This window comes from Daphnia pulicaria, chromosome 6 (assembly GCF_021234035.1).
Source record: "Daphnia pulicaria isolate SC F1-1A chromosome 6, SC_F0-13Bv2, whole genome shotgun sequence".
Taxonomy (NCBI): domain Eukaryota; kingdom Metazoa; phylum Arthropoda; class Branchiopoda; order Diplostraca; family Daphniidae; genus Daphnia; species Daphnia pulicaria.
Window position 1 is genome coordinate 2781141 of NC_060918.1, and position 23548 is coordinate 2804688.

Genomic DNA, 23548 nt, shown 5'->3' on the forward strand with positions numbered 1-23548 from the left:
AAAAAAATACATATTCAAACGCAATACAACGTAATACAATTGTTGTCCTGGTATAAATCGCCTAGGGCAAGGAACTCTTGAATGAGTTAGAAGAGTTTAAATCCCACATCTGTAATGCAAAGAAATTTAGCTAGATCTGATGAGGTCAGGATGGCCGAGCGGTCTAAGGCGCCAGACTCAAGGACATAATCCTTGCTTCAATAAAAGAAGTTGCAGTATTCTGGTCTTCAATGAAGGCGTGGGTTAAAATCCCACTCCTGACAAACATATAATTATCTGAATATACATGATCATCGCATTGCAACATAATTAGAGAGGTTGCTTTGATATAGTGATAGAGAATGCTTAATGTACCACGATACAAGGTCATCAAGTGGTAATACTGGTCGATTTTCTGTAATTTAAAAAGATGTGACAATACGGAAATCATGACGCTAACTTACGTCAAGCGATGGTGGTATAGTGGTTAGCATAGTTGCCTTCCAAGCAATTGACCCGAGTTCGATTCTCGGCCATCGCAGTTTAGCAATCTTGCTATTTTTTAGCAGACTAGTCAACCTACGGAATTGAAGTCAATTTCCACAAATGGTACTCTTTAGGTAAAAATATAGTTGTTCATTTCTTTTTCGTTCGAACATGAATTATTGACATAGATGTCATTTCTTATTCCTTGGCGATATTTCTTGCAAAGAAACCATTTTATGAAGGAGTCTCGATGGAAACATGCCGATGTACTTAGTATATCCAATGTACTAGAAATATTTTGGCTCGTAAGTATGTAAGTTAAGCCGATTGCAATAGTTCTGGAAACGCAGAAACTGTTTGCAAGATGTATTTGACAAAAATGGCCAAAACTTGCAAAATTGTCCAGTTCCTCTTTTCCCATACCGGGAATTGAACCCGGTCCTCCTGGGTGAGAGCCAGGTATCCTAACCACGAGACAATATTGGATGAAATCGCTTGAAAAATACATATTTCAAATCAATACAACATAATACAATTGTTGTCCTGGTATAAACAGCCTAGGGCAAGGAACTCTTGAATGAGTTAGAAGAGTTTAAATCCCACATCTGTAATGCAAAGAAATTTAGCTAGATCTGATGAGGTCATGATGGCCGAGCGGTCTAAGGCACCAGACTCAAGAAAATACATATTCAAAAAAAAATACATATTCAAACGCAATACAACGTAATGCAATTGTTGTCCTGGTATAAATCGCCTAGGGCAAGGAACTCTTGAATGAGTTAGAAGAGTTTTAATGCCACATTTTTAGGGAAAAAGAATTTAGGTATATCTGATGTGGTCAGGATGGCCGAGCGGTCTAAGGCGCCAGACTCAAGGACATAATCCTTGCTTCAATAAAAGAAGTTGCAGTATTCTGGTCTTCAATGAAGGCGTGGGTTAAAATCCCACTCCTGACAAACATATAATTATCTGAATATACATGATCATCGCATTGCAACATAATTAGAGAGATTGCTTTGATATAGTGATAGAGAATGCTTAATGTACCACGATACAAGGTCATCAAGTGGTAATACTGGTCGATTTTCTGTAATTTAAAAAGATGTGACAATACGGAAATCATGACGCTAACTTACGTCAAGCGATGGTGGTATAGTGGTTAGCATAGTTGCCTTCCAAGCAATTGACCCGAGTTCGATTCTCGGCCATCGCAGTTTAGCAATCTTGCTATTTTTTAGCAGACTAGTCAACCTACGGAATTGAAGTCAATTTCCACAAATGGTACTCTTTAGGTAAAAATATAGTTGTTCATTTCTTTTTCGTTCGAACATGAATTATTGACATAGATGTCATTTCTTATTCCTTGGCGATATTTCTTGCAAAGAAACCATTTTATGAAGGAGTCTCGATGGAAACATGCCGATGTACTTAGTATATCCAATGTACTAGAAATATTTTGGCTCGTAAGTATGTAAGTTAAGCCGATTGCAATAGTTCTGGAAACGCAGAAACTGTTTGCAAGATGTATTTGACAAAAATGGCCAAAACTTGCAAAATTGTCCAGTTCCTCTTTTCCCATACCGGGAATTGAACCCGGTCCTCCTGGGTGAGAGCCAGGTATCCTAACCACGAGACAATATTGGATGAAATCGCTTGAAAAATACATATTTCAAATCAATACAACATAATACAATTGTTGTCCTGGTATAAACAGCCTAGGGCAAGGAACTCTTGAATGAGTTAGAAGAGTTTAAATCCCACATCTGTAATGCAAAGAAATTTAGCTAGATCTGATGAGGTCATGATGGCCGAGCGGTCTAAGGCACCAGACTCAAGAAAATACATATTCAAAAAAAAATACATATTCAAACGCAATACAACGTAATGCAATTGTTGTCCTGGTATAAATCGCCTAGGGCAAGGAACTCTTGAATGAGTTAGAAGAGTTTTAATGCCACATTTTTAGGGAAAAAGAATTTAGGTATATCTGATGTGGTCAGGATGGCCGAGCGGTCTAAGGCGCCAGACTCAAGGACATAATCCTTGCTTCAATAAAAGAAGTTGCAGTATTCTGGTCTTCAATGAAGGCGTGGGTTAAAATCCCACTCCTGACAAACATATAATTATCTGAATATACATGATCATCGCATTGCAACATAATTAGAGAGATTGCTTTGATATAGTGATAGAGAATGCTTAATGTACCACGATACAAGGTCATCAAGTGGTAATACTGGTCGATTTTCTGTAATTTAAAAAGATGTGACAATACGGAAATCATGACGCTAACTTACGTCAAGCGATGGTGGTATAGTGGTTAGCATAGTTGCCTTCCAAGCAATTGACCCGAGTTCGATTCTCGGCCATCGCAGTTTAGCAATATTGCTATTTTTTAGCAGACTAGTCAACCTACGGAATTGAAGTCAATTTCCACAAATGGTACTCTTTAGGTAAAAATATAGTTGTTCATTTCTTTTTCGTTCGAACATGAATTATTGACATAGATGTCATTTCTTATTCCTTGGCGATATTTCTTGCAAAGAAACCATTTTATGAAGGAGTCTCGATGGAAACATGCCGATGTACTTAGTATATCCAATGTACTAAAAATATTTTGGCTCGTAAGTATGTAAGTTAAGCCGATTGCAATAGTTCTGGAAACGCAGAAACTGTTTGCAAGATGTATTTGACAAAAATGGCCAAAACTTGCAAAATTGTCCAGTTCCTCTTTTCCCATACCGGGAATTGAACCCGGTCCTCCTGGGTGAGAGCCAGGTATCCTAACCACGAGACAATATTGGATGAAATCGCTTGAAAAATACATATTTCAAATCAATACAACATAATACAATTGTTGTCCTGGTATAAACAGCCTAGGGCAAGGAACTCTTGAATGAGTTAGAAGAGTTTAAATCCCACATCTGTAATGCAAAGAAATTTAGCTAGATCTGATGAGGTCATGATGGCCGAGCGGTCTAAGGCACCAGACTCAAGAAAATACATATTCAAAAAAAAAATACATATTCAAACGCAATACAACGTAATACAATTGTTGTCCTGGTATAAATCGCCTAGGGCAAGGAACTCTTGAATGAGTTAGAAGAGTTTTAATGCCACATTTTTAGGGAAAAAGAATTTAGGTATATCTGATGTGGTCAGGATGGCCGAGCGGTCTAAGGCGCCAGACTCAAGGACATAATCCTTGCTTCAATAAAAGAAGTTGCAGTATTCTGGTCTTCAATGAAGGCGTGGGTTCAAATCCCACTCCTGACAAACATATAATTATCTGAATATACATGATCATCGCATTGCAACATAATTAGAGAGGTTGCTTTGATATAGTGATAGAGAATGCTTAATGTACCACGATACAAGGTCATCAAGTGGTAATACTGGTCGATTTTCTGTAATTTAAAAAGATGTGACAATACGGAAATCATGACGCTAACTTACGTCAAGCGATGGTGGTATAGTGGTTAGCATAGTTGCCTTTCAAGAAATTGACCCGAGTTCGATTCTCGGCCATCGCAGTTTAGCAATCTTGCTATTTTTTAGCAGACTAGTCAACCTACGGAATTGAAGTCAATTTCCACAAATGGTACTCTTTAGGTAAAAATATAGTTGTTCATTTCTTTTTCGTTCGAACATGAATTATTGACATAGATGTCATTTCTTATTCCTTGGCGATATTTCTTGCAAAGAAACCATTTTATGAAGGAGTCTCGATGGAAACATGCCGATGTACTTAGTATATCCAATGTACTAGAAATATTTTGGCTCGTAAGTATGTAAGTTAAGCTGATTGCAATAGTTCTGGAAACGCAGAAACTGTTTGCAAGATGTATTTGACAAAAATGGCCAAAACTAGCAAAATTGTCCAGTTCCTCTTTTCCCATACCGGGAATTGAACCCGGTCCTCCTGGGTGAGAGCCAGGTATCCTAACCACGAGACAATATTGGATGAAATCGCTTGAAAAATACATATTTCAAATCAATACAACATAATACAATTGTTGTCCTGGTATAAACAGCCTAGGGCAAGGAACTCTTGAATGAGTTAGAAGAGTTTAAATCCCACATCTGTAATGCAAAGAAATTTAGCTAGATCTGATGAGGTCATGATGGCCGAGCGGTCTAAGGCACCAGACTCAAGAAAATACATATTCAAAAAAAATACATATTCAAACGCAATAAAACGTAATACAATTGTTGTCCTGGTATAAATCGCCTAGGGCAAGGAACTCTTGAATGAGTTAGAAGAGTTTTAATGCCACATTTTTAGGGAAAAAGAATTTAGGTATATCTTTAAATCCCACATCTGTAATGCAAAGAAATTTAGCTAGATCTGATGAGGTCATGATGGCCGAGGGGTCTAAGGCACCAGACTCAAGAAAATACATATTCAAAAAAAGTACATATTCAAACGCAATACAACGTAATACAATTGTTGTCCTGGTATAAATCGCCTAGGGCAAGGAACTCTTGAATGAGTTAGAAGAGTTTTAATGCCACATTTTTAGGGAAAAAGAATTTAGGTATATCTGATGTGGTCAGGATGGCCGAGCGGTCTAAGGCGCCAGACTCAAGGACATAATCCTTGCTTCAATAAAAGAAGTTGCAGTATTCTGGTCTTCAATGAAGGCGTGGGTTCAAATCCCACTCCTGACAAACATATAATTATCTGAATATCCATGATCATCGCATTGCAACATAATTAGAGAGGTTGCTTTGATATAGTGATAGAGAATGCTTAATGTACCACGATACAAGGTCATCAAGTGGTAATACTGGTCGATTTTCTGTAATTTAAAAAGATGTGACAATACGGAAATCATGACGCTAAATTACGTCAAGCGATGGTGGTATAGTGGTTAGCATAGTTGCCTTCCAAGCAATTGACCCGAGTTCGTTTCTCGGCCATCGCAGTTTAGCAATCTTGCTATTTCTTATCAGACTAGTCAACCTACGGAATTGAAGTCAATTTACACAAATGTTACTCTTTAGGTAAAATATAGTTGTTCATTTCTTTTTCGTTCACACATGAATAATTGACATCGATGTAATTTCTTATTCCTTGGCGATATTTCTTGCAAAGAAACCATTTTATGAAGGAGTCTCGATGGAAACATGCCGATTTACTTAGTATGTCCAATGCACTAGAAAGATTTTGGCTCGTAAGTATGTAAGTTAAGCCAATTGCAATAGTTCTGGAAACGCAGAAACTGTTTGCCAGATGTATTTTACAAAAATGGCCAAAACTTGCAAAATTGTCCAGTTCCTCTTTTCCCATACCGGGAATTGAACCCGGGTCTCCTGGGTGAGAGCCAGGTATCCTAACCACTAGACAATATGGGATGAAATCGCTTGAAAAATACATATTCCAAATCAATACAACATAATACAATTGTTGTCCTGGTATAAACAGCCTAGGGCAAGGAACTCTTGAATGAGTTAGAAGAGTTTAAATCCCACATCTGTAATGCAAAGAAATTTAGCTAGATCTGATGAGGTCATGATGGCCGAGGGGCCTAAGGCACCAGACTCAAGAAAATACATATTCAAAAAAAATACATATTCAAACGCAATACAACGTAATACAATTGTTGTCCTGGTATAAATCGCTTAGGGCAAGGAACTCTTGAATGAGTTAGAAGAGTTTTAATGCCACATTTTTAGGGAAAAAGAATTTAGGTATATCTGATGTGGTCAGGATGGCCGAGCGGTCTAAGGCGCCAGACTCAAGGACATAATCCTTGCTTCAATAAAAGAAGTAGCAGTATTCTGGTCTTCAATGAAGGCGTGGGTTCAAATCCCACTCCTGACAAACATATAATTATCTGAATATACATGATCATCGCATTGCAACATAATTAGAGAGGTTGCTTTGATATAGTGATAGAGAATGCTTAATGTACCACGACACAAGGTCATCAAGTGGTAATACTGGTCGATTTTCTGTAATTTAAAAAGATGTGACAATACGGAAATCATGACGCTAACTTACGTCAAGCGATGGTGGTATAGTGGTTAGCATAGTTGCCTTCCAAGCAATTGACCCGAGTTCGATTCTCGGCCATCGCAGTTTAGCAATCTTGCTATTTTTTAGCAGACTAGTCAACCTACGGAATTGAAGTCAATTTCCACAAATGGTACTCTTTAGGTAAAAATATAGTTGTTCATTTCTTTTTCGTTCGAACATGAATTATTGACATAGATGTCATTTCTTATTCCTTGGCGATATTTCTTGCAAAGAAACCATTTTATGAAGGAGTCTCGATGGAAACATGCCGATGTACTTAGTATATCCAATGTACTAGAAATATTTTGGCTCGTAAGTATGTAAGTTAAGCCGATTGCAATAGTTCTGGAAACGCAGAAACTGTTTGCAAGATGTATTTGACAAAAATGGCCAAAACTTGCAAAATTGTCCAGTTCCTCTTTTCCCATACCGGGAATTGAACCCGGTCCTCCTGGGTGAGAGCCAGGTATCCTAACCACGAGACAATATTGGATGAAATCGCTTGAAAAATACATATTTCAAATCAATACAACATAATACAATTGTTGTCCTGGTATAAACAGCCTAGGGCAAGGAACTCTTGAATGAGTTAGAAGAGTTTAAATCCCACATCTGTAATGCAAAGAAATTTAGCTAGATCTGATGAGGTCATGATGGCCGAGCGGTCTAAGGCACCAGACTCAAGAAAATACATATTCAAAAAAAAATACATATTCAAACGCAATACAACGTAATGCAATTGTTGTCCTGGTATAAATCGCCTAGGGCAAGGAACTCTTGAATGAGTTAGAAGAGTTTTAATGCCACATTTTTAGGGAAAAAGAATTTAGGTATATCTGATGTGGTCAGGATGGCCGAGCGGTCTAAGGCGCCAGACTCAAGGACATAATCCTTGCTTCAATAAAAGAAGTTGCAGTATTCTGGTCTTCAATGAAGGCGTGGGTTAAAATCCCACTCCTGACAAACATATAATTATCTGAATATACATGATCATCGCATTGCAACATAATTAGAGAGATTGCTTTGATATAGTGATAGAGAATGCTTAATGTACCACGATACAAGGTCATCAAGTGGTAATACTGGTCGATTTTCTGTAATTTAAAAAGATGTGACAATACGGAAATCATGACGCTAACTTACGTCAAGCGATGGTGGTATAGTGGTTAGCATAGTTGCCTTCCAAGCAATTGACCCGAGTTCGATTCTCGGCCATCGCAGTTTAGCAATATTGCTATTTTTTAGCAGACTAGTCAACCTACGGAATTGAAGTCAATTTCCACAAATGGTACTCTTTAGGTAAAAATATAGTTGTTCATTTCTTTTTCGTTCGAACATGAATTATTGACATAGATGTCATTTCTTATTCCTTGGCGATATTTCTTGCAAAGAAACCATTTTATGAAGGAGTCTCGATGGAAACATGCCGATGTACTTAGTATATCCAATGTACTAAAAATATTTTGGCTCGTAAGTATGTAAGTTAAGCCGATTGCAATAGTTCTGGAAACGCAGAAACTGTTTGCAAGATGTATTTGACAAAAATGGCCAAAACTTGCAAAATTGTCCAGTTCCTCTTTTCCCATACCGGGAATTGAACCCGGTCCTCCTGGGTGAGAGCCAGGTATCCTAACCACGAGACAATATTGGATGAAATCGCTTGAAAAATACATATTTCAAATCAATACAACATAATACAATTGTTGTCCTGGTATAAACAGCCTAGGGCAAGGAACTCTTGAATGAGTTAGAAGAGTTTAAATCCCACATCTGTAATGCAAAGAAATTTAGCTAGATCTGATGAGGTCATGATGGCCGAGCGGTCTAAGGCACCAGACTCAAGAAAATACATATTCAAAAAAAAAATACATATTCAAACGCAATACAACGTAATACAATTGTTGTCCTGGTATAAATCGCCTAGGGCAAGGAACTCTTGAATGAGTTAGAAGAGTTTTAATGCCACATTTTTAGGGAAAAAGAATTTAGGTATATCTGATGTGGTCAGGATGGCCGAGCGGTCTAAGGCGCCAGACTCAAGGACATAATCCTTGCTTCAATAAAAGAAGTTGCAGTATTCTGGTCTTCAATGAAGGCGTGGGTTCAAATCCCACTCCTGACAAACATATAATTATCTGAATATACATGATCATCGCATTGCAACATAATTAGAGAGGTTGCTTTGATATAGTGATAGAGAATGCTTAATGTACCACGATACAAGGTCATCAAGTGGTAATACTGGTCGATTTTCTGTAATTTAAAAAGATGTGACAATACGGAAATCATGACGCTAACTTACGTCAAGCGATGGTGGTATAGTGGTTAGCATAGTTGCCTTTCAAGAAATTGACCCGAGTTCGATTCTCGGCCATCGCAGTTTAGCAATCTTGCTATTTTTTAGCAGACTAGTCAACCTACGGAATTGAAGTCAATTTCCACAAATGGTACTCTTTAGGTAAAAATATAGTTGTTCATTTCTTTTTCGTTCGAACATGAATTATTGACATAGATGTCATTTCTTATTCCTTGGCGATATTTCTTGCAAAGAAACCATTTTATGAAGGAGTCTCGATGGAAACATGCCGATGTACTTAGTATATCCAATGTACTAGAAATATTTTGGCTCGTAAGTATGTAAGTTAAGCTGATTGCAATAGTTCTGGAAACGCAGAAACTGTTTGCAAGATGTATTTGACAAAAATGGCCAAAACTAGCAAAATTGTCCAGTTCCTCTTTTCCCATACCGGGAATTGAACCCGGTCCTCCTGGGTGAGAGCCAGGTATCCTAACCACGAGACAATATTGGATGAAATCGCTTGAAAAATACATATTTCAAATCAATACAACATAATACAATTGTTGTCCTGGTATAAACAGCCTAGGGCAAGGAACTCTTGAATGAGTTAGAAGAGTTTAAATCCCACATCTGTAATGCAAAGAAATTTAGCTAGATCTGATGAGGTCATGATGGCCGAGCGGTCTAAGGCACCAGACTCAAGAAAATACATATTCAAAAAAAATACATATTCAAACGCAATAAAACGTAATACAATTGTTGTCCTGGTATAAATCGCCTAGGGCAAGGAACTCTTGAATGAGTTAGAAGAGTTTTAATGCCACATTTTTAGGGAAAAAGAATTTAGGTATATCTTTAAATCCCACATCTGTAATGCAAAGAAATTTAGCTAGATCTGATGAGGTCATGATGGCCGAGGGGTCTAAGGCACCAGACTCAAGAAAATACATATTCAAAAAAAGTACATATTCAAACGCAATACAACGTAATACAATTGTTGTCCTGGTATAAATCGCCTAGGGCAAGGAACTCTTGAATGAGTTAGAAGAGTTTTAATGCCACATTTTTAGGGAAAAAGAATTTAGGTATATCTGATGTGGTCAGGATGGCCGAGCGGTCTAAGGCGCCAGACTCAAGGACATAATCCTTGCTTCAATAAAAGAAGTTGCAGTATTCTGGTCTTCAATGAAGGCGTGGGTTCAAATCCCACTCCTGACAAACATATAATTATCTGAATATCCATGATCATCGCATTGCAACATAATTAGAGAGGTTGCTTTGATATAGTGATAGAGAATGCTTAATGTACCACGATACAAGGTCATCAAGTGGTAATACTGGTCGATTTTCTGTAATTTAAAAAGATGTGACAATACGGAAATCATGACGCTAAATTACGTCAAGCGATGGTGGTATAGTGGTTAGCATAGTTGCCTTCCAAGCAATTGACCCGAGTTCGTTTCTCGGCCATCGCAGTTTAGCAATCTTGCTATTTCTTATCAGACTAGTCAACCTACGGAATTGAAGTCAATTTACACAAATGTTACTCTTTAGGTAAAATATAGTTGTTCATTTCTTTTTCGTTCACACATGAATAATTGACATCGATGTAATTTCTTATTCCTTGGCGATATTTCTTGCAAAGAAACCATTTTATGAAGGAGTCTCGATGGAAACATGCCGATTTACTTAGTATGTCCAATGCACTAGAAAGATTTTGGCTCGTAAGTATGTAAGTTAAGCCAATTGCAATAGTTCTGGAAACGCAGAAACTGTTTGCCAGATGTATTTTACAAAAATGGCCAAAACTTGCAAAATTGTCCAGTTCCTCTTTTCCCATACCGGGAATTGAACCCGGGTCTCCTGGGTGAGAGCCAGGTATCCTAACCACTAGACAATATGGGATGAAATCGCTTGAAAAATACATATTCCAAATCAATACAACATAATACAATTGTTGTCCTGGTATAAACAGCCTAGGGCAAGGAACTCTTGAATGAGTTAGAAGAGTTTAAATCCCACATCTGTAATGCAAAGAAATTTAGCTAGATCTGATGAGGTCATGATGGCCGAGGGGCCTAAGGCACCAGACTCAAGAAAATACATATTCAAAAAAAATACATATTCAAACGCAATACAACGTAATACAATTGTTGTCCTGGTATAAATCGCTTAGGGCAAGGAACTCTTGAATGAGTTAGAAGAGTTTTAATGCCACATTTTTAGGGAAAAAGAATTTAGGTATATCTGATGTGGTCAGGATGGCCGAGCGGTCTAAGGCGCCAGACTCAAGGACATAATCCTTGCTTCAATAAAAGAAGTAGCAGTATTCTGGTCTTCAATGAAGGCGTGGGTTCAAATCCCACTCCTGACAAACATATAATTATCTGAATATACATGATCATCGCATTGCAACATAATTAGAGAGGTTGCTTTGATATAGTGATAGAGAATGCTTAATGTACCACGACACAAGGTCATCAAGTGGTAATACTGGTCGATTTTCTGTAATTTAAAAAGATGTGACAATACGGAAATCATGACGCTAACTTACGTCAAGCGATGGTGGTATAGTGGTTAGCATAGTTGCCTTCCAAGCAATTGACCCGAGTTCGATTCTCGGCCATCGCAGTTTAGCAATCTTGCTATTTCTTATCAGACTAGTCAACCTACGGAATTGAAGTCAATTTACACAAATGTTACTCTTTAGGTAAAATATAGTTGTTCATTTCTTTTTCGTTCACACATGAATAATTGACATCGATGTAATTTCTTATTCCTTGGCGATATTTCTTGCAAAGAAACCATTTTATGAAGGAGTCTCGATGGAAACATGCCGATGTACTTAGTATATCCAATGTACTAGAAATATTTTGGCTCGTAAGTATGTAAGTTAAGCCGATTGCAATAGTTCTGGAAACGCAGAAACTCTTTGCCAGATGTATTTGACAAAAATGGCCAAAACTTGCAAAATTGTCCAGTTCCTCTATTCCCATACCGGGAATTGAATCCGGGCCTCCTGGGTGAGAGCCAGGTATCCTAACCACTAGACAATATGGGATGAAATCGCTTGAAAAATACATATTGCAAATCAATACAACATAATACAATTGTTGTCCTGGTATAAACAGCCTAGGGCAAGGAACTCTTGAATGAGTTAGAAGAGTTTAAATCCCACATCAGTAATGCAAAGGATTTAGCTAGATCTGATGAGGTCAGGATGGCCGAGCGGTCTAATGCACCAGACTCAAAAAAATACATATTCAAAAAAAAATACATATTCAAACGCAATACAACGTAATACAATTGTTGTCCTGGTATAAATCGCCTAGGGCAAGTAACTCTTGAATGAGTTAGAAGAGTTTTAATGCCACATTTGTAGGGAAAAAGAATTTAGGTATATCTGATGTGGTCAGGATGGCCGAGCGGTCTAAGGCGCCAGACTCAAGGACATAATCCTTGCTTCAATAAAAGAAGTTGCAGTGTTCTTGTCTTCAATGAAGTCGTGGGTTCAAATCCCACTCCTGTCAAACATATAATTATCTGAATATACATGATCATATCATTGCAAAATAATTAGAGAGGTTGCTTTGATATAGTGATAGAGAATGATTAATGTACCACGATACAAGGTCACCAAGTTATACTGGTCGATTTTCTGTAATTTAAAAAGATGTGACAATACGGAAATCATGACGCTAACTTGCGTCAAGCGATGGTGGTATAGTGGTTAGCATAGTTGCCTTCCAAGCAATTGACCCGAGTTCGATTCTCGGCCATCGCAGTTTAGCAATCTTGCTATTTCTTATCAGACTAGTTAACCCACGGAATTGAAGTCAATTTACACAAATATTACTCTTTAGGTAAAATATAGTTGTTCATTTCTTTTTCGTTCACACATGAATAATTGACATAGATGTCATTTCTTATTCCTTGGCGAATTTTTTTGCAAAGAAACTATTTTTTGAAGGAGACTCGATGGAAACATGCCGATGTACTTAGTATATCCAATGTACTAGAAAGATTTCGGCTCGTATGTATGTAAGTTAAGCCGATTGCAATAGTTCTGGAAACGCAGAAACTGTTTGCCAAATGTATTTGACAAAAGTGGCCAAAACTTGCAAAATTGTCCAGTTCTTTTTTTCCCCTACCGGGAATTGAACCCGGGCCTCCTGGGTGAGAGCCAGGTATCCTAACCACTAGACAATATGGGATGAAATCGCTTGAAAAATACATATTCCAAATCAATACAACATAATACAATTGTTGTCCTGGTATAAACAGCCTAGGGCAAGGAACTCTTGAATGAGTTAGAAGAGTTTAAATCCCACATCTGTAATGCAAAGGAATTTAGCTAGATCTGATGAGGTCAGGATGGCCGAGCGGTCTAAGGCTACAGACTCAAGAAAATACATATTCAAAAAAAAAATACATATTCAAACGCAATACAACGTAATACAATTGTTTTCCTGTGTTGTAATCTGCTCAGCCGACGAGCGTATTCGACTGGTCAGATTGTTACGTTACTCGAATAAGCAAACACGCGACAAATAAACTAGGGGTGCTTACACGAATATATTTTACTTACAAGAAACACGATACACGCGAGTGAGCCAGGTTTTTAGCCAAAGCTCTCTCTCAACTTGCTTACGACAGTAAGGCTTACAGAGACACACACTCGTCTAAACTGCTAAACTAGATCTGACTGCTCTTTCGTGTGCCGGCCGTCACATGACAGTCGCGCCCACTGGCGGTCACAATTACAAGGGCCCTCAGGGCGCCCATACAATACAGAAAGGGGCTCATAGGTGGAGTAAGGAGACGGACGGGGCCGTCTGCAACATTCGGCCCTTCCTGACTCGATTTGACTATATACAAGGGAAACAAACAACAACAAAAACAATAAACCTCAGCATGATCAGCGCAAACTTTGAAAGTTGTCAAATCGAAACTTGTCAAATCAAATCTACATTTAGGGAGAGAGACAAAAAAAATGAATAAGAGGGAACTTAAACTAATCCTTTCCTTTCCCTGATTTTATCCAACCCAAAAAAAGAAACTTAAGATGGGACGGGATAAAAGATAAAGAAAGTAAACTGGACAAAACAAACTAGCGTCGTTGACAAGGGGAGGGGGGAGATATACACGAATCATGCAACGAAATTCTTCATCCAGCTCGGACGAACTACTTTTCTTCCGGCTCTCGTTGTCGTTGGAGGAGGTGGCGCCACGACTTCATTCGGCGGATCGATTTTCGAACTAGCGGGGGATGGTGTCACCGCATCAATTTCTTCAGCGTCTTGCTGGACAAAGCTGTCATCTTGCTCGTCCTGCGTCCGATCATCCGGTTCGTCTGGCCAATCTTCCCATTCAGGATCCTCTCTCGGGTGGAATTTACGTATTTGGACGACATGCGCGTTAAAATGACGAAACTTCTTCTTTTTTCGCCGGGCCGGCAGGTCTTCAACCAAATATGTAGTCGGGCACACCTTTTTAACGACTTGATAAGGACCAACGTACTTTGGCAATAACTTCTTAGTTTTGCCTTTCTTCTTCAACTTCCTACGACCAAGCACCAACTCTCCAGGGCAGAGATCCTTCACTACTCTGCGTCGAAGATCCACCAGGCGCTTCACTTTCTCTTGTTTTTTCGCTATCTTTATTCGGGCCGCCTCTCTCAGCTCCTTGACTCGAGACAGAAAGACGTCGAATGATTCTGGTCGTTCTTCTGGCCACGGAAACTCGTTTTCTAGAGCAGTGAAGGGCAAGCGGCCATAAACCAACTGGAACGGCGATATCTCGGTCGTACTTTGCCTTGCCGTGTTGATGGCGAAAATTGCAGCTGGCAAATGGCGATCCCAGTCATCATGGTCAGTATTGACATAGGCAGCTAGCGCAAGGGTCATCGTCCGGTTGACTCGCTCAACGAGTCCAGATGTTTGTGGATGCTCTGCGGTTGCAAAAACGTGCTGGGTCTTCCATTCGTTGACTTTTTCTTCCATCAGGTGGGAGGAGAAAGCAGTGCCTTGATCACTGATTATTCGCGTTGTTCCACCATGGCGAAAGTTGATCTGGTCTCTCACAAAATCCGCAACCAATGCTGTTGACGTGTCGGCCACTGCGGCTGCTTCTACATATTTCGTTAGGTAGTCGATAGCCATAATAATATGCTTCTTGCCTTCCGACGTTGCCTTAAATGGCCCGAGATGATCCATGCCGACGGTGTGAAATGGTTAATCTGGCGGTGGTATGGGCTGGAGTTGACCAGCGGGTAATCCGGGGATACATTTATGAAATTGGCAATAATTACCAGACATAACATATTTACGGACACTTGACCGAAACTTCGGCCACCAATAACGTTCAGACACTCTTGCAATTGTTTTGTCTATTCCCATATGGCTAGAGGAGGGGTCATCATGAGAAAACTCTATTATCTTTCTCCTTAAAATTGACGGGACACAAAGCAAAAATTTACTCCCTTGGGTGGGATTTCTCCTATACAAAATTTTCAACTGTTCTGCAATTTTACCCGGTACTTTTGAATTAAGACAGGTGATAATGGGACGAAATTGGCTATCCGGCTGCTGTTGGAATGCCAATTCTGTATTATTCATGCCCACAGGCCATCTACTGTCAAGTACACAAACTACATGTCCGATCGCGGAGCCACTGGTTCCAATACAGGATTCATCAGGGTTTCGCGATAGGGCATCAGCCACTAAATTATTAACTCCTTTTATGTGGCGAATTTCAAAGTCGTACTCTTGCAGAGCCAAAATCCATCTGGCGAACTTGCCAGTAACCTCCTTCTTAGACCATAGCCATCGAACCGCTGAGCTATCTGTACAGACAGAAAATCGTCTACCACACACATACGAACGTAATTTTTTCAATGCCCAAACAATTGCTAAACATTCTAGCTCATTAGCATGGTACTTGCTTTCCGCGTCGGTAAGTTTTCGGCTAATGAACGCGACTGGACGTGGTCCATCTTTCTAGTCCAGTCATTTCTTCCGGCATCTTGCATTAAAACGGCCCCAAGGCCCACCAGGCTGGCGTCTGTTTGTACAACTACATCGATGTTTTGGTCAAAGTGCGCCAGTACAGGGGAAGACACCAAGCGGCCAATCAACGCAGCTTTTGCCGACTCTTGGGCTTCCGTCCAGCTCCATACGGAATTCTTTTTCAGGAGCCTGTGCAGCGGATGTGCTATTGTAGCGAAATCTGGAACGAAACGGCGATAAAAAGATGCGAGGCCTAAAAAGGCTCTCAACGTTTTAACGTTATTAATTTTAAAGTTAACTAGTGCACTAATTTTTTCAGAGTCTGGCCGGATTCCATACTCATCGATGGTGTGACCTAAATGAAAAATTCTGTTTGTCGCAAAAATACATTTAGACACGTTCAAGGTTAATCCGGCTTCCACCAAAGCCATTAGCACACACTCAAGTCTTTTCTGATGTTCGTCGAACGTTCTTCCAAAAATTAACACATCGTCTAAATAAACGAGACACATTTGCCATTTGAGGCGAGCTAAAACTCGATCCATCAGACGTTGAAAAGTGGACGGTGCATTATTCAGTCCAAACGGCAAACGAACAAACTCATACAATCCATCTGGAGTGACAAACGCTCTTTTACACGTATCAGCGGAGGCAACGGGTACCTGCCAATAGCCACTCATTAAGTCCAAACTCGAAAAATATTTCGCACCAGCAAGACGATCAAAAACGTCATCCAATCGGGGTAAAGGGTAAACGTCTCTTTTTGTCACCGCGTTTAAACGTCTAAAGTCGATGCAGAACCTAAAGTCACCCGATTTCTTTTTAACCAGCACTACCGGTGCTGCCCACGGACTAAATGACGGACGAATGATACCTTGTTTCAGCATATCGGCGACTTTTTCGATTATGATCCTTCGTTCCATAGCTGACACGCGATACGGGACGCAGCTGATTGGTTGAGCGTCGCCAGTGTCGATGAAATGCTCCGCCATGTTTGTAAATCCAAGTTCGCCATCTGCTGAGGGGAAACACCGAAGATATTTGCTCAAGAGATCGAAATCGGCACTCCTCTCTTCTTCCGACAAATTTTCGCCTACGCGGGCGTCCATCAGGATCTTCAACTTCTCGTCGGATTGACCAGCATTTTCGACGAAGGAGCAGACGGGATTTTCTGGCTGCTCTTCTTGTCCGACGACGACCATGTTGCTATCAAAATCTGTATCTACATACGCTATAAAATCTTTACGATGTCACACAAGAGATGACATTTTCATATTTAATACGGGGATTTTAAGTTTTCCCGCTGACACTTTTAATACACAGGATGGAATAATCCATTCCATTCCAGGATGAGCACACATATTTGGCCTGACGATAACATTACCAGTGAACTTCTTAGAAATTTTAGCTTTTACAAAAAAAAGAGACTCTGCTGGTATAACAGCTGATTCCACAACTTTTACTTCTGTGCCTATCACACGAGGGCACCTCTTTGTTTTATTTTCTGCCTCTAAAGAATCAATCAGCTCGTCAGACACAAAAAAATCGTTCTCATCATCCTCTTCACTACAAATATTTTGCTCTCCGATTCCAGCAAAACGAACTTTCTTAACTTTTGGTTGGTTTGAATCCTGAGATTTTAAAACAATTTTACCATCTTCTACAATCAAATTTAATTTACTTTTCACAATCCAATCTACCCCAAGAATCAATGCAAATGGACAATTTTTAACTACGGCTACTTCATTTAACTCAACCACTTTATTTTCCCATTTTACTTTTAAAGAACAAAAAGAATCAACCATAACTTTTTTATCATCCACCCCAGTTAGATTAAAAAAAGATTTTTCACGCTTAGGATCCAAAACATTCCTTACTTCACTAAGTCTTATAGCAGACATACTAGCGCCTGTATCTACCAGGCCAGTTACTTCACCAATACTTTCTATGAATACCTTAACCAGTGGAAGCTGGGGACGACAAAGAAGGTGTGCATAACCGGTGAGCATAGGCCTTGCTCCTAACTTCCGGTTGGTCCTTTTCCCGACTTTGTTGGGCAGTGACGGGCGATGTGTCCAATCGCGTCGCAGCTGTAACATTTCCGCTTACTGGGGTCAACCCATCCTCTTCCTCCACGATCACCTCCGCTTCTTCCACCACGATCACCTCCGCCTCCTCCACTTCCGGCACCACGACTTCCAATCGCCATCTTGTTGAACTGTGCAGTCAGTTGGTTAACCAGCTGGTTGCCGAAAGCTGCGAGAGTGGCGTTCAAATCAGGAGCGCTAGGTGGCGCCACTGGTGGGGTTGTTGTCGGAGCCGCTGGTGGGGCTACTGGTGGAACCACTGGTGGAGCCCAAGGTGGCGCCACTGGTCCATGTGCTGGTGGAGGTACGACGCGGGACGCAATGCCAAGAGTTTCTAGTTCTCTTATCCTCTGAATAAACTGCGGGACGTTGGCTGGACGGTTTGCTGTCATCGCGGCCACATGTTGCCAGCTTGCGAGGCCATCTATAAGAAAAGCTACCATTATTTCATCGTTAAGGGGGATAGGGGCAACACGTAACAATTTATGCTTATCTAAAGCGTACTCAATACCTGATTCATCTACTTTCTGTCGTCTCTCTTCTACCAACCTGAGCCATTCACCAACGTGTAAACGTGGTGAAAAATTCGTGGTGAACGCTCCAGACCAGGAAGCCCAGGTTGCATGCGTATGGCCTGTGTGAATATGCCACTGCAACGCTGTTTTCAACAGCCGCCTTGCCGCTATTTGAATACGCCGTGCGTCCGTCCATCCTTCGGCCACGGCAACTCTGTCTAAAAAATCTACAAAATCTTGCGGGAAATCCATTAATTTACCCTCAAAACACGGGATAGATTCGACGGCTGCAGCTGCTACACGAGGTGTTGCTGCTGGGGCAGCCGCGGCGTCGTCTGCGAGTTGTTGCACCAAAGCCACCGATTTTAGACGCTGCTGGTCTAAAGCATTCAAAAGCGCCGTTGACTGATTTTGGGCAGCCCTTCGATCTGCGGCCATTGCTGTCGCAAGATTCGTAAGCGCATCAATTAGATTTTGTGGTAGTGCCATGTCTACTACCCTTGCAACTGCAGTTGCTGGAACTGGTAAATTAAATGTTAGCCTACTTGAGCCACCACGCAAGGATGGTGACGGTACGAGTGTGGTTGGCGCTACTACTCTTGCACGTGTCACTGGTGTGACTGCGGTTTGGGTGTTGGAACGCGTTCTTATCTGAAATGGCACTGTAGACTCTCCACGTTTAGGCGGCATATAATTCACACAACAACAAAAACTATCGATATGACCAACCAGATTTACGCAACGCAAAAAAAAATATTAATAAACAAACTTCAATCAAATTTAGGTGATATCAACGACATACAACAACGTGGTCGGAAACACGAGGAAAAAAAAGTAAAGTAATAATAATTATCTACTACCATGAGCCAAAGCCCATTCACACGAAGTAAAAAAAAAAGGAAAATGGCGACTATCACCCAGATTTAATACGCCTCACTGAAAGAAGCAGAAAAAGAAGACTTTCGTCTAGCCACGAGGTTTTACGCGCGAAAAGAAGAGGGGGGGTGGGTGGGTGGGCAAGAATTTTCTCAACAAAAAAAACAGGTAAGGGAATGATGGCGTGACGGAAAAAAAACTGATTCAACTAATAATCGTCGATTTCTAAAAAAAAATCTCGTGTGTCATACACAAGACACAAAAACCATAAACAATGAACTAAATCAATGAAGGAGACGAGGGGGCGTTACCAAAAAAAAGAAAATGACTTGGATATTGCACGGGCAGTTCTAACAAAAAAAAAAAAAACAAAAACAAAAAAATTTTACCAACAAAAAAAAGAGAACTGTTCGATGGCCCGTGCCCGACTTCTGACACCAAATATTGTAATCTGCTCAGCCGACGAGCGGATTCGACTGGTCAGATTGTTACGTTACTCGAATAAGCAAACACGCGACAAATAAACTAGGGGTGCTTACACGAATATATTTTACTTATAAGCAACACGATACACGCGAGTGAGCCAGGTATTTAGCCAAAGCTCTCTCTCAACTTGCTTACGACAGTAAGGCTTACAGAGACACACACTCGTCTCAACTGCTAAACTAGATCTGACTGCTCTTTCGTGTGCCGGCCGTCACATGACAGTCGCGCCCACTGGCGGTCACAATTACAAGGGCCCTCAGGGCGCCCATACAATACAGAAAGGGGCTCATAGGTGGAGTAAGGAGACGGACGGGGCCGTCTGCAACACCTGGTATAAATCGCCTAGGGCAAGGAACTCTTGAATGAGTTAGAAGAGTTTTAATGCCACATTTGTAGGGCAAAAGAATTTAGGTATATCTGATGTGGTCAGGATGGCCGAGCGGTCTAAGGCGCCAGACTCAAGGACTTAATCCTTGCTTCAATAAAAGAAGTTGCAGTATTCTGGTCTTCAATGAAGGCGTGGGTTCACATCCCACTCCTGACAAACATATCATTATCTGAATACACATGATCATCGCATTGCAACATAATTAGAGAGGTTTTTTGATATAGTGATAGAGAATGCTTAATGTACCACGATACAAGGTCACCAAGTGGTAATACTGGTCGATTTTCTGTAATTTAAAAAGATGTGACAATACGGGAATGATGACGCTAACTTACGTCAAGCGATGGTGGTATAGTGGTTAGCATAGTTGCCTTCCAAGCAATTGACCCGAGTTCGATTCTCGGCCATCGCAGTTTAGCAATCTTGCTATTTCTTATCAGACTAGTCAACCTACGGAATTGAAGTCAATTTACACAAATGTTACTCTTTAGGTAAAATATAGTTGTTCATTTCTTTTTCGTTCGAACATGAATTATTGACATAGATATCATTTCTTATTCCTTGGCGATATTTCTTGCAAAGAAACCATTTTATGAAGAAGTCTCGATGGAAACATGCCGATTTACTTAGTATATCCAATGTACTAGAAATATTTTGGCTCGTAAGTATGTAAGTTAAGCCGATTGCAATAGTTCTGGAAACGCAGAAACTGTTTGCCACATATATTTGACAAAAATGGCCAGAACTTCTAAAATTGTCCAGTTCCTCTTTTCCCATACCAGGAATTGAACCCGAGCCTCCTGGGTGAGAGCCAGGTATCCTAACCACTAGACAATATGGGATGAATTCGCTTGAAAAATACATATTCCAAATCAATACAACATAATACAATTGTTGTCCTGGTATAAACTGCCTAGGGCAAGAAACTCTTGAATTAGTTAGAAGAGTTTAAATCCCACATCTGTAATTCAAAGTAATTTAGCTAGATCTGATGAGGTCAAGATGGCCGAGCGGTCTCAGGCACCAGACTCAAGAAAATACATATAAAAAAAATACATATTCAAACGCAATACAACGTAATACAATTGTTGTCCTGGTATAAATCGCCTAGGGCAAGGAACTCTTGAATGAGTTAGAAGAGTTTTAATGCCACATTTGTAGGGAAAAAGAATTTAGGTATATTTTATGTGGTCAGGATGGCCGAGCGGTCTAAGGCGCCAGACTCAAGGACATAATCCTTGCTTCAATAAAATAAGTTGCATTATTCTGGTCTTCAATGAAGGCGTGGGTTCAAATCCCACTCCTGACAAACATATAATTATCTCAATATACATGATCATCGCATTGCAACATGATTAGAGAGGTTGCTTTGATATAGTGATAGAGAATGCTTAATGTACCACGATACAAGGTCACCAAGTGGTAATACTGGTCGAATTTCTGTAATTTAAAAAGATGTGACAATACGGAAATGATGACGCTAACTTACATCAAGCGATGGTGGTATAGTGGTTAGCATAGTTGCCTTCCAAGCAATTGACCCGAGTTCGATTCTCGGCCATCGCTTTTAAGCAATCTGGCTATTTCTTAGCAGACTAGTCAACCTACGGAATTGAAGTCAATTTACACAAATGTTACTCTTTAGGTAAAATATAGTTGTTCATTTCTTTTTCGTTCACACATGAATAATTGACATCGATGTAATTTCTTATTCCTTGGCGATATTTCTTGCAAAGAAACCATTTTATGAAGGAGTCTCGATGGAAACATGCCGATGTACTTAGTATATCCAATGTACTAGAAATATTTTGGCTCGTAAGTATGTAACTTAAGCCGATTGCAATAGTTCTGGAAACGCAGAAACAATTTGCCAGATGTATTTGACAAAAATGGCCAAAACTTTCAAAATTGTCCAGTTCCTCTTTTCCCATACCGGGAATTGAACCCGGGCCTCCTGGGTGAGAGCCAGGTATCCTAACCACTAGACAATATGGGATTAAATAGCTTGAAAAATACATATTCCAAATCAATACAACATAATACAATTGTTGTCCTGGTATAAACAGCCTAGGGCAAGGAACTCTTGAATGGGTTAGAAGAGTTTAAATCCCACATCTGTAATGCAAAGGAATTTAGCTAGATCTGATGAGGTCAGGATGGCCGAGCGGTCTAAGGCACCAGATTCAAGAAAATACATATTCAAAAAAAATACGTATTCAAACGCCATGCAACGTAATACAATTGTTGTCCTGGTATAAATCGCCTAGGGCAAGGAACTCTTGAATGAGTTAGAAGAGTTTTAATGCCACATTTGTAGGGGAAAAGAATTTAGGTATATTTAAATGCGGTTAGGATGGCCGAGCGGTCTAAGGCGCCAGACTCAAGGACATAATCCTTGCTTCAATAAAAGAAGTTGCAGTATGCTGGTCTTCAATGAAGGCGTGGGTTCAAATCCCACTCCTGACAAACATTTAATTATCTGAATACACATGATTATCGCATTGCAACATAATTAGAGAGGTTGCTTTGATGTAGTGATAGAGAATGCTTAATGTACCACGATACAAGGTCACCAAGTGGTAATACTGGTCGATTTTCTGTAATTTAAAAAGATGTGACAATACGAAAATGATGACGCTAAATTACGTCAAGCGATGGTGGTATAGTGGTTAGCATAGTTGCCTTCCAAGCAATTGACCCGAGTTCGATTTTCGGCCATCGCAGTTTAGCAATCTGGCTATTTCTTAGCAGACTAGTCAACCTACGGAATTGAAGTCAATTTACACAAATGTTACTCTTTAGGTAAAATATAGTTGTTCATTTCTTTTTCGTTCACACATGAATAATTGACATCGATGTAATTTCTTATTCCTTGGCGATATTTCTTGCAAAGAAACCATTTTATGAAGGAGTCTCGATGGAAACATGCCGATGTACTTAGTATATCCAATGTACTAGAAATATTTTGGCTCGTAAGTATGTAAGTTAAGCCGATTGCAATAGTTCTGGAAACGCAGAAACAATTTGCCAGATGTATTTGACAAAAATGGCCAAAACTTTCAAAATTGTCCAGTTCCTCTTTTCCCATACCGGGAATTGAACCCGGGCCTCCTGGGTGAGAGCCAGGTATCCTAACCACTAGACAATATGGGATGAAATAGCTTGAAAAATACATATTCCAAATCAATACAACATAATACAATTGTTGTCCTGGTATAAACAGCCTAGGGCAAGGAACTCTTGAATGGGTTAGAAGAGTTTAAATCCCACATCTGTAATGCAAAGGAATTTAGCTAGATCTGATGAGGTCAGGATGGCCGAGCGGTCTAAGGCACCAGATTCAAGAAAATACATATTCAAAAAAAATACGTATTCAAACGCCATGCAACGTAATACAATTGTTGTC

The 23548-nt window shown here is 40.0% G+C and overlaps 30 non-coding genes across 30 annotated transcripts; 23 read left to right on the forward strand and 7 right to left on the reverse strand.

The window, feature by feature from the left end:
• Window positions 1–144: 144 nt before the first annotated feature.
• Trnal-caa lies at window positions 145–263 on the forward strand. Its single transcript has 2 exons — window positions 145–182; window positions 219–263. It is a non-coding gene; the product is annotated as a tRNA-Leu (tRNA).
• A 185-nt stretch (window positions 264–448) lies between these two features.
• Window positions 449–520, forward strand: Trnag-ucc. The gene has a single exon. It is a non-coding gene; the product is annotated as a tRNA-Gly (tRNA).
• Window positions 521–1302: 782 nt separating this feature from the next.
• Window positions 1303–1421, forward strand: Trnal-caa. Its single transcript has 2 exons — window positions 1303–1340; window positions 1377–1421. It is a non-coding gene; the product is annotated as a tRNA-Leu (tRNA).
• A 185-nt stretch (window positions 1422–1606) lies between these two features.
• Window positions 1607–1678, forward strand: Trnag-ucc. Its single transcript has one exon. It is a non-coding gene; the product is annotated as a tRNA-Gly (tRNA).
• Window positions 1679–2460: 782 nt separating this feature from the next.
• Trnal-caa lies at window positions 2461–2579 on the forward strand. Its single transcript has 2 exons — window positions 2461–2498; window positions 2535–2579. It is a non-coding gene; the product is annotated as a tRNA-Leu (tRNA).
• A 185-nt stretch (window positions 2580–2764) lies between these two features.
• Window positions 2765–2836, forward strand: Trnag-ucc. The gene has a single exon. It is a non-coding gene; the product is annotated as a tRNA-Gly (tRNA).
• Window positions 2837–3619: 783 nt separating this feature from the next.
• Window positions 3620–3738, forward strand: Trnal-caa. Its single transcript has 2 exons — window positions 3620–3657; window positions 3694–3738. It is a non-coding gene; the product is annotated as a tRNA-Leu (tRNA).
• Window positions 3739–5014: 1276 nt separating this feature from the next.
• Trnal-caa lies at window positions 5015–5133 on the forward strand. Its single transcript has 2 exons — window positions 5015–5052; window positions 5089–5133. It is a non-coding gene; the product is annotated as a tRNA-Leu (tRNA).
• A 185-nt stretch (window positions 5134–5318) lies between these two features.
• Trnag-ucc lies at window positions 5319–5390 on the forward strand. Its single transcript has one exon. It is a non-coding gene; the product is annotated as a tRNA-Gly (tRNA).
• Window positions 5391–5748: 358 nt separating this feature from the next.
• Window positions 5749–5820, reverse strand: Trnae-cuc. The gene has a single exon. It is a non-coding gene; the product is annotated as a tRNA-Glu (tRNA).
• Window positions 5821–6170: 350 nt separating this feature from the next.
• Window positions 6171–6289, forward strand: Trnal-caa. The gene is made up of 2 exons: window positions 6171–6208; window positions 6245–6289. It is a non-coding gene; the product is annotated as a tRNA-Leu (tRNA).
• Window positions 6290–6474: 185 nt separating this feature from the next.
• Trnag-ucc lies at window positions 6475–6546 on the forward strand. Its single transcript has one exon. It is a non-coding gene; the product is annotated as a tRNA-Gly (tRNA).
• Window positions 6547–7328: 782 nt separating this feature from the next.
• Window positions 7329–7447, forward strand: Trnal-caa. Its single transcript has 2 exons — window positions 7329–7366; window positions 7403–7447. It is a non-coding gene; the product is annotated as a tRNA-Leu (tRNA).
• A 185-nt stretch (window positions 7448–7632) lies between these two features.
• Trnag-ucc lies at window positions 7633–7704 on the forward strand. The gene has a single exon. It is a non-coding gene; the product is annotated as a tRNA-Gly (tRNA).
• A 783-nt stretch (window positions 7705–8487) lies between these two features.
• Window positions 8488–8606, forward strand: Trnal-caa. Its single transcript has 2 exons — window positions 8488–8525; window positions 8562–8606. It is a non-coding gene; the product is annotated as a tRNA-Leu (tRNA).
• A 1276-nt stretch (window positions 8607–9882) lies between these two features.
• Window positions 9883–10001, forward strand: Trnal-caa. The gene is made up of 2 exons: window positions 9883–9920; window positions 9957–10001. It is a non-coding gene; the product is annotated as a tRNA-Leu (tRNA).
• A 185-nt stretch (window positions 10002–10186) lies between these two features.
• Window positions 10187–10258, forward strand: Trnag-ucc. Its single transcript has one exon. It is a non-coding gene; the product is annotated as a tRNA-Gly (tRNA).
• A 358-nt stretch (window positions 10259–10616) lies between these two features.
• On the reverse strand, window positions 10617–10688 carry Trnae-cuc. Its single transcript has one exon. It is a non-coding gene; the product is annotated as a tRNA-Glu (tRNA).
• Window positions 10689–11038: 350 nt separating this feature from the next.
• Window positions 11039–11157, forward strand: Trnal-caa. Its single transcript has 2 exons — window positions 11039–11076; window positions 11113–11157. It is a non-coding gene; the product is annotated as a tRNA-Leu (tRNA).
• Window positions 11158–11342: 185 nt separating this feature from the next.
• Trnag-ucc lies at window positions 11343–11414 on the forward strand. Its single transcript has one exon. It is a non-coding gene; the product is annotated as a tRNA-Gly (tRNA).
• A 358-nt stretch (window positions 11415–11772) lies between these two features.
• On the reverse strand, window positions 11773–11844 carry Trnae-cuc. The gene has a single exon. It is a non-coding gene; the product is annotated as a tRNA-Glu (tRNA).
• A 651-nt stretch (window positions 11845–12495) lies between these two features.
• On the forward strand, window positions 12496–12567 carry Trnag-ucc. Its single transcript has one exon. It is a non-coding gene; the product is annotated as a tRNA-Gly (tRNA).
• Window positions 12568–12925: 358 nt separating this feature from the next.
• Window positions 12926–12997, reverse strand: Trnae-cuc. The gene has a single exon. It is a non-coding gene; the product is annotated as a tRNA-Glu (tRNA).
• A 7485-nt stretch (window positions 12998–20482) lies between these two features.
• Trnag-ucc lies at window positions 20483–20554 on the forward strand. The gene has a single exon. It is a non-coding gene; the product is annotated as a tRNA-Gly (tRNA).
• A 358-nt stretch (window positions 20555–20912) lies between these two features.
• Window positions 20913–20984, reverse strand: Trnae-cuc. The gene has a single exon. It is a non-coding gene; the product is annotated as a tRNA-Glu (tRNA).
• Window positions 20985–21332: 348 nt separating this feature from the next.
• On the forward strand, window positions 21333–21451 carry Trnal-caa. The gene is made up of 2 exons: window positions 21333–21370; window positions 21407–21451. It is a non-coding gene; the product is annotated as a tRNA-Leu (tRNA).
• A 185-nt stretch (window positions 21452–21636) lies between these two features.
• On the forward strand, window positions 21637–21708 carry Trnag-ucc. The gene has a single exon. It is a non-coding gene; the product is annotated as a tRNA-Gly (tRNA).
• Window positions 21709–22066: 358 nt separating this feature from the next.
• Window positions 22067–22138, reverse strand: Trnae-cuc. The gene has a single exon. It is a non-coding gene; the product is annotated as a tRNA-Glu (tRNA).
• Window positions 22139–22793: 655 nt separating this feature from the next.
• On the forward strand, window positions 22794–22865 carry Trnag-ucc. The gene has a single exon. It is a non-coding gene; the product is annotated as a tRNA-Gly (tRNA).
• Window positions 22866–23223: 358 nt separating this feature from the next.
• Window positions 23224–23295, reverse strand: Trnae-cuc. The gene has a single exon. It is a non-coding gene; the product is annotated as a tRNA-Glu (tRNA).
• Between the last annotated feature and the right edge of the window lie 253 nt (window positions 23296–23548).